This window comes from Mixophyes fleayi, chromosome 8 (genome assembly GCF_038048845.1).
Source record: "Mixophyes fleayi isolate aMixFle1 chromosome 8, aMixFle1.hap1, whole genome shotgun sequence".
Classification (NCBI taxonomy): domain Eukaryota; kingdom Metazoa; phylum Chordata; class Amphibia; order Anura; family Limnodynastidae; genus Mixophyes; species Mixophyes fleayi.
Genome location: NC_134409.1, coordinates 9,671,217 through 9,687,775, shown reverse-complemented (window position 1 = coordinate 9,687,775; position 16,559 = coordinate 9,671,217). Strand labels below are relative to the sequence as shown.

Here is a 16,559-nt window from a genome sequence, read left to right as displayed (position 1 = left end):
GAAGAAGGCAAGCCGGCAGAGGCAGTGTGATGATCTAGGCAATGTTCTGCTGGGAAACCTTGGGTCCTGGCATTCATTCACATACCACCTACCTAAACCTACCTAAACATTGTTGCAAACCAAGTACACCCTTTCATGGTAATGGTATTCCTTGATGGCAGTGGCCTTTTTTAGCAGGATAATGCGCCCTGTCACACTGCAAAAGGTATGGTTTGAGGAACATTATAATGAATTTAAGATGTTGACTTGGCCTCCAAATTACCCAGATCTCAAACCGATCGAGCATCTGTGGGATGTGCTGGAAAAACAAGTCTGAGCCATGGAGATCCCATTTCGCAATTTTTAAAGGACCTGCTGCTAACGTCTTGGTTCCAGATACCACAGGACACCTTCAGAGGACTGGTGGAGTCCATGCCTCGTAAGGTGTTAACAGCAGCAGGTACAATGGCAGAAGGAAGAGGGTGGAACTCAGGTATTCTGGGATGAAGACCATAGAGTGTAAAAAAGTGTGTAAACCCAGAGGAGGAGGAGTAGAACTGATTATTGTTGGAGAATTCTACCCAGGATAAGAGTTCTTTCCAGTTGAAGATAAGATAAATATGCAAAGAAAAGTTTCCAGATTCACCCTTTCAGTTTGGTCTGCATCAATGTTTAGGCAGATGAAAACTTGAGCTGAACACAAAGACCACCAGAACTTGGCCATGAACTGGACCCCACGATCAGAGATTATTTCTGAAGGCAAGCCATGAAGTCGAAAAATCTCCTGAATATAGAATTGAGCCAGTGTTTGAGTGGAGGGTAGCCCAGTGAAAGGGACAAAGTGGGTCATCTTGGAGAATCTGTCAACTACAACCCAGATGATGTTGAACCCATTAGAAACTGGTAGATCAGTAATGAAGTCCATAGACAGATGAGTCCAGGGTTGGTGAGGAATTGACAATGGTTGAAGTTGGCCGGCAGGTGTCTGCCGAGATATTTTATGTTGGGCACACCTGGAACAGGAAGCTATGATTTCTTGGATGTCCTGCTTGAGAGTAGGCCACCAATAGGATCTTTGGAGAAATTTGAAAGTATTTTGAGCTCCAGAATGTCCGGAAAATCGAGAGGCATGAACTCATTGAAGCAATTTCTTGTGAAGTGCTGGAGCTACAAATTTTTTGTTCCCCAGAGGCGGGGTAGGAACAATATTGCTGGTTGAAAAAGACACAGGATCATTGATGGGACTTTTTTGGATGAAGCAAAGATCCTCAGCTTGAACCATGGAACGAAAAAGAGCATCGGCCTTACAATTCTGGGATCCTGGCCAGTAGGATACCATGAAGTCAAACCTGGAAAAGGACAAGGCCCATCTAGCTTGTCTTGGATTGAGACACTGGGCGGATTTTAGGTACAGAAGGTTTTTATGATCTGTGATGACAGAGATGGGATATTTTCCACCGTCCAACAAATGTCTTCATTTATAATAATTCTTGATCTCCTATAGAGTAGTTTTTCTCTGCCGGAAAAAAATTACAAGAAAAATAGCCACAGGTATGAAGATATCCATCTTCAAAACGTTGGGATAAAACAGCACCTACACCTACTGCAGAGAGATCCACTTCCAGGATAAAAGGCTGGGATAAATCAGGCTGGCAAAGAACTGGAGCGCATATGAAGAGTTGCTTAATGTAATGGATTGCTGCTTTAGCTTCTTCAGACCAATTGGAGGGATCAGACCCCTTTTTGTTAAGGGCTGTGATAGGAGCCACATGAGTGGAGAAATTTGTAATGAATTTTCTGTAATAGTTTGCGAAACCCAGAAAGCGTTGAACCACCTTGAGAGTGGTTGAAAGAGGCCAGTTGAGAATCGCCTTGAGCTTCTCTGGGTCCATCTGTAAGTCAGTACCAGAAATAATATAACTTAAGAAGTAGATGGATGGGACTTCAAAGGTGCATTTCTCCAATTCACAAAAGAGCCGGTTGGTAAGGAGTCGTGAAAGAACAGGATGTCGTCTAGGTAGATGACAATTTGTTTGTAGAGGAGGTCACAGAAAATTTTGTTGACATAATGCTGGAATACCGCTGGGGCATTGCTCAATCCGAATGGCATGACTAGGTACTCGTAGTGCCCACCACGAGTGTTAAAAGCAGTCCCCTGCACGAATTTGAATTAAATTGTAAGCCCCTCTTAAATCTAATTTGCTGAAGATGGTGGCTCCTCTGACACGATCAAGAAAAGCTGAGAGGTTCTTGCATGTTCAAGAGTGACTGTTAGTACACAATCAGATTTTTGTGGAGAAGGATTGACTACTCCCAACCTAGTTTATCCATCACTGTGTAAGAGTGGGAGTTTCCCAGACGCTTGGGGCAGAAATCAAGTAAGTGTCCTGGAGCTGCACAGTAAAGACGTAAGTTCGTCAGTTGGCATCTCTGACGCTCCTCTTTGGTTAAATGAGAGCAGTTCACCTGCATGAGCTCATCACTTGGCGGTGAGGACTGCCGGGACCGAAGTTGGTGATGCGGCTTAAAACTTTCACACCTTCCCTGTCTCCAGGGTATGTTCCTGAAAGCTTAAATCAGCTTTAGTACAGAGGGAAATTAGTTCATCAAGTGTAGAAGGCAGATCACGAGTAGATAGCTCATTCTTAATTTTATCAGACAAGCCACTCTAGAAAGCTGCAATCAGGGCCTCATCATTACACTTCAACTCCGAAGCTAATATATGGAACTGAACCACAAGAGGAGAGCCTTGTCGAAGTCGTAAAATTTCTAAGGATGCTGATGTGGTTCTGCCAGGCTCCTCAAAGATCCGACGGAAGGCTGCTGTGAATCCAGAACATGAGGAAAGCAGGGGATCTGCTCTTTGCCACAATGGAGATGCCCAGGCTAATGGTTGTCCCGATAGGAGGGAGATAATGTACACAACTTTTGCTTTCTCCGTGGGAAATTGCTGGGCAGTAGCTCAAAATGGATCTCACATTGATTCATTAGCCCTCTGCACAGTTTTGGATCACCATCAAACTTGGCATGAGTTGGCAGGAAGACAAGAAGCTGTGGCAGGAACTTGAACAGGTGGAGCTTGTACAGAAACAGACGAGTCACCTGGACTGATAGTAGTTTGAATGCTACCCAGGCGGGAGGACAATTCTTGCAGGAACTGCATGATTTGTCCCTGTGCTGTTTCCTGGCTCATAAGCTGATTCACCAGGCTTTGCATTGAGTCCGCTCCATGGGGCAGATCAACAGCGGGATTCATTAGGCCAGTGTCTGTAACCGTATTGGGTTGTGACACTCTGGCTGGACTGGTGATTACGTGGACAAAGCTGGGTGGCCTGATAATGTTCTTCTGCATGTAGTGAAAAGACTGGTGCTGGTGACTACAATACCAGGGGGGAGCAAAAAGGAACTGGATTGATGACTGGAATTGAAATGCTGTAACTGGAATGCTGGAAGTGGATTGCTGTAACCGGACTGGAGCCGGAATGCAGTAACTGGAATGGAACCAGAGTGGTGGAATCAGACTGAAGCCAGAATGCAGACTGCATTGTCTGAGCTGGATTAATAGCAAGACTGTAGCAAGATAGATAGCAAGACTGCAAACTGCTGGGAATCTGGTTGGTGTCTGAAATACAACGTTGCACCAGCAGCAGGTAAGGCCTCCAGGGAATCCTTTTACAGTGGTTGTTGATTCCAGATTGGAGACTGCGGTCAGCTGGGCTAAAGCAGCACTCTGAGTTGCTGGGATGGATCATATTACTAAGTCCAAGATGGCAAGTTCCATGAACTGGTTTTGGTGGGAATTTGGAGTGGAGGCTGTTATGACCTGATTGGCTGAGAGGAGTCATGTGACCGAATTCAAGATGACTGCGCTCATACTGATTCTGGAGGGATCTCTGCAGTGGAGACAGACTGGGCAGCATCTTACAAAGAGGTCTGAACCAGCAGAGCCTGAGGACGCAGGGACAACTTGGAAAGGCATCGAAGAGGTGAATGAGAGAGCCTGAGAGCCTGGTGTGTGAAAGACCTATACAGTGGTATTATTACTTCTTTCTTTCTGCTACTGATTCCTCTCCCTATACAACCAAGCATCGGACTTGCCTTCATCATTGCTTTGTTACATTACTTACCTGCCTTTATGTCACCTGAAATAGTGACTCCTAGATCCCTTTCCTCCTCAGTAGTTTCCATTATAGTGCCATTAATATTATATTTATCCTTTGTGTTTTTGCCCTATGTACTACACCGGATTGGGGCAGCTTCTTTCTTTACTCCGCCTTCCAGTGAAAACGCCAATGTGGTCAGTGTAGAATTTATAGGGGGATTTCTAAACCACAATCCCAGTAGAATGACTCAGTGGCACAGAGCTCCTGTGAGAGGGCAGGTACAGCAATGCTGGAGCCTCCGTGGTTACAAGGAAAGAGGATGCAGAACCCCACATGGAAGACATGAAGGGTAAACAAATAGGGGGTGCACATGAGTCAAGGGGGGAGAGGCATGATGGGGGTGGAGAGGCCTGTGGGGGGTGGAGACAATGGTGGAGAGGCATGTGGGGGGTCTAGACAAGGGTGGAGAGGCCTTAGGGGAAGGAAACATGATGGAGAGGCATGAGGGAAGGAAACAAGGGTGGAGAAGGATGAGGGGGTGGACACAAGAGTGGAGAGGCATTTGGGGGGTGGAGACAAGGGTAAGGAGGCATGAGGGAGGTGGACAGGCATGTGAGGGGTGGAGACAATGGTGGAGAGGCATGTGGGGGAGGAAACAAGGGTGGAGAAACATGAGGGGGGTGAACACGAGTGGAGAGGCATTTGGGGGGTGGAGTGGCATGAGGGTGGCAGATACAAGGGTCGGGAGGCATGAGGGAGGTGGAGAGGCATGTGGGGGGTGGAGACAAGGGTAGGAAGGCATGTGGGGGAGGAAACAAGGGTGGAAAGACATGAGGGGATGGAGACAAGAGTGGAGAGGCATGTGGTGGTTGGAGACAAGGGTGGGGAGGCATGGGGTGGAAACAAGGGTGGGGAGGCATGAGGGGGGTGGAGACGCATGTGGTGGTGGGGAGACTTGTGGGGGTAGCAGGACATAATACAAGCAGGGTCATATTTCAGAAAGCCCCAGGAGGCAAGCAGTCCAGGCATGATGTCTGTGGTAAAGGTAAATTAGGTGCGTGGGGTAGATGTTATTACGGTGGAAACATGTCAGAGAGCTCACATGGCTACACTAGGGGGTAAAATGTATCAAGCTGCGAGTTTCCAGCATGTTTGAAAAGTGGAGATGTTGCCTATAGCAACCAATCTGTTTCTAGTTATCATTTATCTAATACATTCTACAAAATGATAGCTAGAATCTGATTGGTTGTTATAGGCAACACAATGACCCAAACCTTTCCATTCCCTATCTTTATAATCTTTTACCTATTGCAAGTATATTACATCTTGTGATATTATTTGTCATCCTGTGACATTTCATACTAACATTTCATAAATTAGCTGATGGTGAGAGCGGCAATTCCTCTGGCACTGATGACATGTGATCGCTCAGAGCCAATGTTCTGATAGCTGGCAGCTGGATGATGTCACGGGATGTTTCTCAGACACAGACTGAGCATGCTCTTGCCAGTATATTCACTAACACTAATGAATATTAAATATTCAGTTGTGTGTAGGTGACAAGTACGCTTTAACGCTGCACTACCATCTAAGTGAAAACCAGTGAAAAGCCAGAATCCTGGGAACAACAGCAGGATGTAATTCAGAACTTGCAAATCAATTAAGCTAAGCGTCTTAAAGTGGCAGCTGAATGGTTGGGTGAGTTGGGGGACCAATCACAAGTCGCAATCTCTTGATTGCGGCTTGTGATTGGTCCAACCACTCACACCCCCTAACCTACAGTGTCCAGTTTGAGGTCACATCTCTTTGCGGGTGCAGTGATTGGATTTGTTGTGTATATATTATACCTAGTGTTATAAATCCAGATGATGTCTTGTAGAGTATATAATTAGTGGAGCTGCTGGTGGCTAATTGTCTTTCACACAAAAACTGCTCGATTCTGTAAGATCTATAGATTATTAATTCAAGCACTGCCAGCAGTATGCATAATTAATGAGGGTGTTACATCACTTGGGTGGCTCTGTTCTCACACCTTGTGCCAGATACAGTCAGGGGAAGGCTTAAAATTCTCTCACTCGTAAAAAGAATCCAGAAATAAATTAGTACACGGACTCAATTTGTGTTGAATTTGAGGCACAGGCTGGCGACTAGTATTTAGTGACACTTTTTAAAGACAGGTGTTGTTAGGTGTTAAGATAAATCTTCAGAATGGTCTGAGAAAATCAGAACATCCCTTGAAAACTTAAACATGACTTATTACTCCAAGTTAGACAGTATCACTAAATACCAAACTACTTAGCCTCACTGAAATGTCACAACTGGATAATGCAACTACAGCCGCCATGTGCATAAATGTGGTAGATCTCTGCTCCGAACATCTTGTGACATCTCATCCCACAGGTAGGTTACTGGGAGGACACTGCATTCATTGGCTTCATCCCAGGACCTTCCTAGCCCTGTGGCATAGACCATTATCTTTACAGGTGAGAACCCTGCTGGCTTCAAGTGATACACCTGATCAGCAACAAAGCTCAGGTATTTAGTGACGTTCAAACACAACTCTACTCCTGTCAAGTGAGCCAAAGATCTATTTATTTATATGCGTTGATAATAGAAAATCACCTATCGCTGCAATTTATCATTAAAATCTGAACCATATTCAGCTGTCTCAGCATACTTCCCAACATGTCTGTTCCCAGCAGCGGGACAGGGGGCGTGGCCATGTCACAATGGGGAGGTGGTCACATATCGACGGGGCGTGGCCAAACCTCCAGAGGGTTGCCTAGCACTGTAAAGCTCCAGGCTGCCCATTAGAAACCCCCCTACCCCCAACATTCCCACCCGCAGGACAAACACGTCCCCAGGCAGGACAGAGCCCTACAATCGGGACAGTCCCACTGAAATCAGGACACGGGAGGTATGTCTCCGTGATACTGGCCCAGAGTGGTAATGGCTATGCCAGGCCGGTCTGAGGGGAACGGTTCACGCTGGCACAGTACAACAGCCAGCCCTGCCTTGGGCATTCAGTTCCACTTATAGGGCATGAGTCATTAAGAAGAGCAAAGCATAAAAAAAGAGTAACTTTGCACCTGGACAAAACCATGTTACATTGGAGGGGGAGGTAAATTTAAAATGTGGGGACAGATTTATAGTTGGGGTAGGGCATGTCCTAGAACCAACTTTAAATTTCAGTGTAAAAATAAAGTATGTGTGTGCTACATGAAAAAACAGCCTTACGTGCAAAATAATAAACTAATTTGCACTCCTTGCACTGTAACATGGTTTGTCCAGGAGCAAACTAACTCTCCTTAGTGACTCAGGCCCATAGTATATAGAGTATTATAATAATATTAAGTAAATATATGTAAAAAATTAAATAAAATGTGAAAGCATGATGTATAGGCAGAAGCATTATCACTAAAGCGTGCCATAAAAACTGACCCCGCATCATTAAACCCCAACACCAGTCCGCATGGCTGACATCTGTAAGAATGATTGAATGAATTTTGTATCAGTGTGAAACAGGAGGACCCAGTGTTCATCAGACCACGTCACACTTCTTCTTCTCTTCAGGGTACAGTGTTTGTGTCACTTAGCCCACTGGACCAAACCATTATTTTCCCCCCAGATGTGGTGGTTTTGTGAAGGTACGACAAGATTCGGTTCTGCTGTGCAAATTTCGACACCTTTGCTGTACTTAAACTGTTATTTGACTGACTTTGCTTTGTCTGTTACTCTGCACAAGTTGTGCCAGCCTCCATTACACCAGTGTATTCTAGTCCAGGTCTAATATTCAAACATTGCCTGTGATAGATTTTTCTTGCTGATTCCTGGGTGCGATTTCTCTACTAGAGGATTTTAGTGCTTGACCCAACTTGCTTCTGGCTGCTTGCCCTGACCTTTGGGTTTTGAATTGTGGCTACCCTTTCAGATTTGTATTTTGTACCTCATTGCCCGCCAGTTCACCTCTGTTTTACACTTGGCCCTGTTTGTTGCTTGTCATTATACACTGTGTTATACAAGTGTTTCTGTTACCATGTTGCCTGGTCCCCATATATTTATATACATATTATGGCAGCATGGTGGCTCAGTGGTTAGCACTTCTGTCTCACAGCACTGGGGTCATGAGTTCGATTCCTGACCATGGCCTGTGTGGAGTTTGTATGTTCTCCCTGTGTTTGAGTGGGTTTCCTCCGGGTGCTCCAGTTTCCTCCCTCACTCCAAAAACATACTAGTAGGTTAATTGACTGCTGACAAAATTAACCCTAGTCTGTGTGTATATGTTAGGGAATTTAGACTGTAAGCTCCAATGGGGCAGGGACTGATGTGAAAGACAAATATTCTCTGTCCAGCGCTGCATAATTGGTGGTGCTGTATATATAAATGGTGATTATATATATTTAATCCAATCTCTGTTTGACCAATTACAAGGGAAAGACAGGTGTACAGCACCAAATAAACTTACCAATCAGTGTAGTGAGCTGGCTCTTATGCCTAACTACTGAATATTAGGGGCTTGTTAAAACGAAAGACATTTACTATAAAGGTATGAAGACTAAGACAAAGGAATGTTATATAGTAGAATTTTATTTTATGGAAGCAACCTAATAAAATTGAATGCATAGAAAATCGGAATTCCCTTCACTCTAGAACAGAGTTGCATAATTCCAGTCTTAAAACATCAACAATGTGTCATGTTTTCAGAACTTCTGTTTGTAGGAACAGGTTGGAGAATTACTGACCCAGCAAAATAGACGAACTCACCTGTGGATGATTAAAGAATTCCTGAAAATGTGACCTGTTGATGGTTCTTATGAATCTCAAGCTGGAGCCTGACTCTAAAACACTAATATGATTATTGTACATTCTTTGCACAAGAAAACTGTTATCAGGAATGCCCAAAAAGACCAAACTAGATTTTGCTTTACCTACAAAATGTTATCTCAAAACCACAGCACTTGGTCCATTAGTGAAGGAAATTACAACTATCGTACTTTACAAAAATCCCAAAGACAATTGTATAGATTGCCAGCTCTGTAGCAAATGATGGAGCCATGATCTCACTTATAACACACTCCAGACTTATGGATCCCACCACTCATTGTGTAGTGGTCACTATGCTGAGAGGAGTCCAGCAGAAATATCCATTTATTCAGCATAAAGATCTTCTTACAACAGCCACAGCTAAGAAGTAACTTCCTGTTAATCAGTGCTTAATGTTCTTTTCTATACTGCCACCTAGTGTCATAAACTGGTAATGCTCGCTAATAGGGCAGGGACTTATGCACATAACACAGGCCAAATAATGTAATTGGGACCTATATACCATGTATATGATCATTTCACCACTAGGGGGCACAGTTACATTAGAGTCTATTGTGGATATTTCATTTCACATGAGCTGACCATGCAGAATGCCCACTTACATAGATGTGAAATACTCAGAGAAATTAGAAACTTATTTATGCTGAAGGTTGCCAAGGCATGCTGGGACTTGTAGCTATACAAGAGCCAGCAAGTCACATGTTATTTACTTATGACGGACAGAAAGAACATTATAAATGTTTGTGATTCAGATGGGAAGGTTAATGATACAGGTTTCATACTAATAAAGAGCTCATTGTACATCACACAGAGGCCAGACTAATCAATAAACACTGCATGCTGTCTGCTGACTTACTTATCACTTATGAGTCACTTAACAGTCATAGGATGCAATGATTCCCACAGTTCACATTCATTAACAATACATTGTTACATTGTTTATTGAAACAGTAACACAAAATAAACTGGTTTTCAGCAGAACCTGTGTTCCCCTTTGTGTTACATACATATTTGTTTATAATAATTATAATATAGGCTATGAACAGATATATCAGGCAGACGTCACTTGATCTGGGAAAATGTACCTGTGAATTCTAATTATTTCTCACCAATAGATGTTTCTGATACACAGGAAAACCCTGAATTATGATTTTAATGTCTAGTGATATCTATGGCTTTGGTTGAATTTGATCAGTAGTGAAGAAGATAATTATTCAATAGTTTTATGTATGGAAACTACTGGTCATCCTACAAAAGTTCTAGTACATGTTAAAGGGCCCGAACCTAAGATATAAGTTGATCTGATATGAAAAGTTGAAGCGTCCTATACACAGCGGATTGACTGGTTATCAGAGAGTAAGTACAGAACGGAACAGCAGAGGGCGCTCTGTACCTCCCCTCTACTATCAAGCAGAGATCTGGGGGTCTTTATTGCATCGTCATCAGAGATTTAAAGGTCTGCATTGCATAATAGTCACTAGAATGCTTTTTATATTGTTCATGTGCCACTGAGATATTCTCTGTATTTTCCCCCAAATCTGACCAGCTGAATTACCCACAGATCTCTGCAAGTTAGAAGAGAGGGGCAAACATTTCTGAAAAACAGATCGTCTCATGAGGTATCACTCACTTCCGGTGTTCCTAATCATCTTGCTTTAATTGGCCGGTAGAGACTGGTACAAGCTTCTGCTAACTTCTACTCAGTTACTGTTTTTCTGTTCTTGAAGTTCGGAACCCTTATATTTTTCCCCCGTCCATTCTTATATGGCTCTACCGCCATCTACTGGCTAAAGTCATAACTGTTTTGTGTTATTTTAATCTATTCATGACTGTCACAAACTTACTTGCTCCTGTGCTGCTGATTTCCCTGCCTCTGTGTACAGCTCACCACTTCCTGGTTCGGGCGGTTACATGATCGTGGCTTGGAGGCGGCATATACTATCTGCAGACTATATAAAGCTCAGCTGGACACTGCAACCTTGTCAGAGCAACACGTTACCACTTTGTGTCTCTCCCTGTGTATCCTGTGTTGTTTCTGGTGTTTCCCTGTGTATGAACTTTGGCTTGTTTAACCTCTGCTTCTGACTCCGCTGCTGCCTGTGTATCCGACGCGGCTACCCTTATTGACTTCTCTGCTGCCTGTGCACCAGTGTATCTGACCCAGCTATCCTTATTGACTACTCTGCTGCCTGTTCACCTGTGTATCCGACCCGGCGACTCTCCTGAGTGTGGTGTGTCTTAGTGTATCTGACTCAGTGTTCCGCTGTTTACAGCTTGGATTCTTCAGTATGTGCTGTGTTTCTTCAGCTGACTGATCCTGCTCCCCTGTGCCATACTACACTACCTCTACAGAGTCTATTCTCCATTATTATGCCGGATCTCTTACCAAATGTCTGTCACCTATCACGTCAGTGGGCTAACCTAAGGGTCGTAACCTGAGGACCTCCTGCAGCAAAATCCATCCCGCCTTGCGGCGGTTCTTGGTGAAGACTGGGTGGTTTGTTAGACTCCGCACCTTAGGAAGGCCAGCGCTAACACTGACTGATAGAAAACTCCTGAAAACCGTAACAATGACGTGGGAAACAGGGCAAAGCTATTGTGTTAAAAAAAACAATTATCTCTGTAAAATCCCTAGAACAGATGAATCACATGTGGATGTACAATTCTTTGTTCTCGCCAATTGGTTAAATAAACTTGTTTTGTCCAGTTCTACTCTCCTTGGCAAACTGAGCATCGTCTGTCATTCAGAGGATTGATGCTGCAGTAGTGTTCAGGCATCACGTGGTTGAGATAACCGAAGAGCACAGTACCGGGGACCAGTATTATTATAATAATAATAATCATAATAATTATATACAGAGAGGCAGATTTGATTGCTGATATTTTGCATGGTAATGTGGCCTTACATAAATGTATGTAATTTGTAATAACCACAATCACACAAAAAAATAATAAACAAAAACATACAAGAAAAATGCAAAATAAACAGCTTTGTTTTGGGCCAAACGTTTGTATTGCACTATGTCGCATTTACTTTATTTATACAGCTTGCCTGTCACCACTAGAGGGCAATGGAGAGCATTTCAAGGGAGATTCCTTACTGCAGATGAAGATCAATTTGTTATAATGGATCATTTAAGGCAAATTAATCAACTATCTGTTCTAATTATTGCTGAATCAAGCAGTTTATGCTTCTTGTCACATGGGTTCCCCCATTTTATCTGTGAATTTACTGTGAATTGTATTTGCAAAGAATGAACTGAAGAAATTACTATTTTGTTTTGTATATATTTTTGAGAGTGGTCAAAATGCTGACAATGAAAGTGTTGACATTCATAATGTCAACATGTTAATTAGGTCGACAGGGTTAAAATGTCGATAGGTTGTAAAGTCGAGAGTCACAATGTTGCTATTAATCATTAAATTTAAACCGGCAATACAGGAACCAGCACTAGGCTTTGCCAGCTGGGGCTGGTGGGACTATAGCAGGGGAAAGCAATTCCAAGGCTTAATTACAAAACAGTTAATAACAAGACATACAAAATAAGTTGCACAAATTAGTTTCAGAAATAAAACCAGAGTCACTAACTTACTAGCTTTAAGACTTGGCGTGAGAGAAGTACACTTTGAGAAGGGTGGAACACTTCAACCTAGATACTGTAGGTCTCCTTTCACTTTCTAAGCATGCGCAGTGTTGAAAAACGCACAGAAGCGTTATGCAAACGGGGATACGGCTCACTCTGAAATAGGCCCTGCGTGTCTGCCTAACATTAAGTATAGAATCGACTCACAAAGTCTAAATATGTGTACCCTATATCAATATATCAAAGTAAATAGAACATACCCAAATAATAAAACAATAATTATATAGTGATGGAGACGAATGTTTAAAGGTCATCGATAATAGCCTTTTAGGGACCCTAAATAATGTCCCAAACTTTGATAGGGAAATCTATATGTTAAATGACATAATAGGCGCAAGCCACGATCTTATCCTACAATAAAGTAGCCAGAGACCCCCATAAAAACCACAGAAAACACCTTACGGCCTCACTACTGTATTTAGCCCACAATAATTTTGCACGTTGAACACTCAAGAATGTGGGATCAAATTAAAACCTAGCAACAGGAAGAGACAGCGGATCGGAATGTCAGTTAAGTCAGAAATCATTCAGCTGAATCATTGTATCTTTAGCAGTCCCCCAAAGTAGCTAATCGTATACTGTATCCACTACGAAACCCTATGACCCCGAACTTCTCACTTAATTCACCATTGCAGTTATACGGGCAGAATAAACAACTGGGGTGCTGTGAAATCATTTAATGAATCCAGGAGAGGTAACTGCAAAATAAACGGGATGATGAAGGGTAGTTAATGTTGGACCCAGTGGAAAGGGTCACGCTGGGAGGGTCTACGTTTGTAGGTCTTTGGCTCCAGCGCACTCTCTGAATGCCCCCCAAAAATTCCTACCATTTATTAGTGACAATTAGTAAATCTTAACGGACCAATAAACCTAAAATACAAAGCAGTCCTAAATAAAAAGGCATTATTGTCACATTCACAAAGATATATGTAAAAGTTTCCACACCTAGACAGGAGTTAAGATGTTGGACACAGTAAACAGCAATTGTTGTTCTCGCTGAACGTTATCCAGCTAATGTCACAAGACTTTGAAGTCCCAGAGTGAGCAGTTCACCAAGATGGGATTTGAAATCTATGTGGCATTGGAATGATGATGCTGGGGGCAGGATGGTCAATATACACGTTGCTGTTCCACTGGGGTTTAGGAATTAAAATATGTGCCCCTCCCCCCTTTTAAATGTCTCTAGTTAACCATTTGAAATGTTGGAGGAGAGAGCCAAGTACGTGGATGTACATGATTACAGCCTTGGTATCCATCCAACCAATAGCCACCAGCACAGTGATAGAGCAGAATATGGTGGCACTACCAGGCACAAGTCTGATATATATATATATATATATATAAAACCATGTTTAATACTAAACCTGTTCTATTCTGCTCTAAACTTGGACCTATAAGTATGAGTAATAAATTAACAATCCATGTCTGTAGCCACTAGCGACACATTAAGAAATAACCGGCTCAGCTTGCATGACTGATTAATAATTGTTCTCTGTAAATTAATTAGTCATGTGATCAATGCACATAAATAGAGCCTTAATATTACGGGTCAGGAAAAGAGGCTCTGCTCCCATAGTTCCCACATAATTTACTATGGGAGTGGCCAGGGTAGCATTAATTAATGATTAACACCGCTGCTCTCATCAATTAGCAATAGCAAATTAAGTGGGAAGTAATAAAGGGTTACGTTGGACGGTGGTGTTCTGCAACCGTGTCTAAACGAACAGGTGATGATGCTACGGCTGCACCAGAAAGGACTGGACCCGAGCATCCTTCCACCTATACCCGGTGTAGGCAACTTGTGGAACTACAAGACCCAGCATTCTGGGAAAGTCACAGTTTTCCTAGGCCTGCTCTGAGCTGTGTGCTCTGGAAATTACAAGAGTTAAAAGTGCGGTCAAACAACAACGCCCCTTGAAGAGCTGCATTGATAATCTGCTGTGCTCTGCAACTCTTAACATATTTTTTATAACAATTTCTTTTTAACACTATCATTTGCAGATTGCTCAGCTTAAATGGAGCATTTACCTTCTATCAAATTCATTTGGCAGGGGGGGGGGGGTTGTTTTGCCAAATATTTTGCACTTAAAACCATTGCCTAAGTTTTGTGTATACTCAATACATAAGCCCTGTGTGTCACATTTTGAAAGTGTCCACTGATCACGTGTCGGATATTGATCTCTCATCAATGGCGTTAATTTCATTCTACTAGTGTTTTTTTTAAGGCTGGGTACACACTACAGGTTTTTCACTCAATTATCAGGCCAAACATCCAATAAATGACTGACCTGATATTGCATCAGTGTGTATACTTACCCGATGAACGATTATCGTTCCAAAGTACTGATCGTCGTTTCATTTGATTGTTCAGCAGAACTATAAATCTCGTTCCAACTGCAGTGTGTATGCACTTACACAACTGTCTGCCCAGAGAGAGAGTATGAACCTGTCACTGTGTCTGTGTTGATAAATGTAGAGTCCTGTAGGTGGATTAATTCATCCGTTTGTTCTGAGACTGAATATTTTGTTTCAAAGTCACAGAAGGTAACAATCTGTGCAGCACAGTGGCCTAGTGGTTAGCACTTCTGCCTCACAGCTACTGGGGTCATTAGTTCGATTCCCGACCATGGCCTTATCTGTGAGGAGTTTGTATGTTCTCCCTGTGTTTGCGTGGGTTTCCTCCGGGTGCTCCGGTTTCCTCCCACACTCCAATAACATACTAGTAGGTTAATTCTTCTATCAAAATTGACCCTAGTCTCTCTCTGTTTGTCAGCCTTCTCTCCCTATCTGTGTCCCTTCTCTGTCTGTTTGTCTCCCTCTCTGTCTGTGTCTATATTAGGGAATTTAGACTGTAAGCTCCAATGGGGCAGGGACTGATGTGAGTGAGTTCTCTGTACAGCGCTGCGGAATTAGTGGCGCTATATAAATAAATGATGATGCTGATGATATTGTGGAAAAGTCAAAGTTTATTTTCTTGTGCTAATCAGTGTGTCAGGAAAGACCAACTACACTGCTCCTGAACCAGGTAAATAAAGCACAAATCAGAAGGTAAATCGTGTATAGTGTGTACACATGAATCAGCATGCTGATTGTAACTTTGCCGTTTGTAAAATCGTTAGTGATAACAAATTGGTCAAAAGTTTTTTTAGTATGTACCAGGCCTAACAATATTTCGATGCATGTAAACAGGTGTGAATACAGAAACCATTGTTTCCGATGACGTCAAACACACGGGCGTTTATACAAGTGTTTGCAAGAGTTACATTGTACCGAATCTTCTTCCATTCAGTGAATTTGCCACCAGTGAAACAGCCTTCAATGACCTCAGATGTTCTCAAAACGCTAGAAATAAAAATCCCTAGTAACAAGCACGTCAGACATGTTTACATTTGACATGAGTTTTAACTTGTTTTTTTAATGCTACAAAAATACCAGTTGGTACGAGGTCTAAATGTGACTGAAGGGTTCACAACAGAAGCTCAAAACTGACTTTCCATATACGCCATCCACAGCTGTCAATTTATCCTGAGATTTGGGTGCACTGAGGAGATATATTCCCACTCATCCTTAATATCCCAGGAATATAAGTAAACGTTCACCATTAGAAATGTGAGCGTATTTTCTCTTCTTCGATACATTTTCTGTATAACATATAAACAGATGTTATTCCGTTTAGAGAGCCTGATTTCTCTCCATTTATCAATGTATTAATGACTGTGAGCTGTCCTGTTGATGTAAAATCATTAATCATCTATAGCTGCCTTCAGCAACCTGTGGCTCTTCAACCGTCAAGGGACTAATAGTACACGCATGCCCTGGCAGCATTAGGCATCACTCATTTAGTACAGAGCACCTAAATTCACAGAATATTTACATATATTAACATAAGTTTGCTGGAGATTCTGCTTCGTCAGCTCAGGTGGAGTGAAATATCCACTAGACTCTAATGGAACAGTGCCCCCTAGTGATGAAATGATCCTAAATGTGATATACAGGCACCTAGGGCATG

General features: G+C 42.6%; 1 long non-coding RNA gene across 1 annotated transcript in view; it reads left to right on the top strand.

The window, feature by feature from the left end:
- Positions 1 to 9,804, top strand: part of LOC142098912 (uncharacterized) — a 114,860-nt gene extending 105,056 nt beyond the window's left edge. The window contains exon 3 of the long non-coding RNA XR_012678455.1: positions 8,787 to 9,804. This is a non-coding gene — a long non-coding RNA (uncharacterized LOC142098912). The remainder of the gene's footprint in view (positions 1 to 8,786) is intronic.
- Positions 9,805 to 16,559: the final 6,755 nt, after the last annotated feature.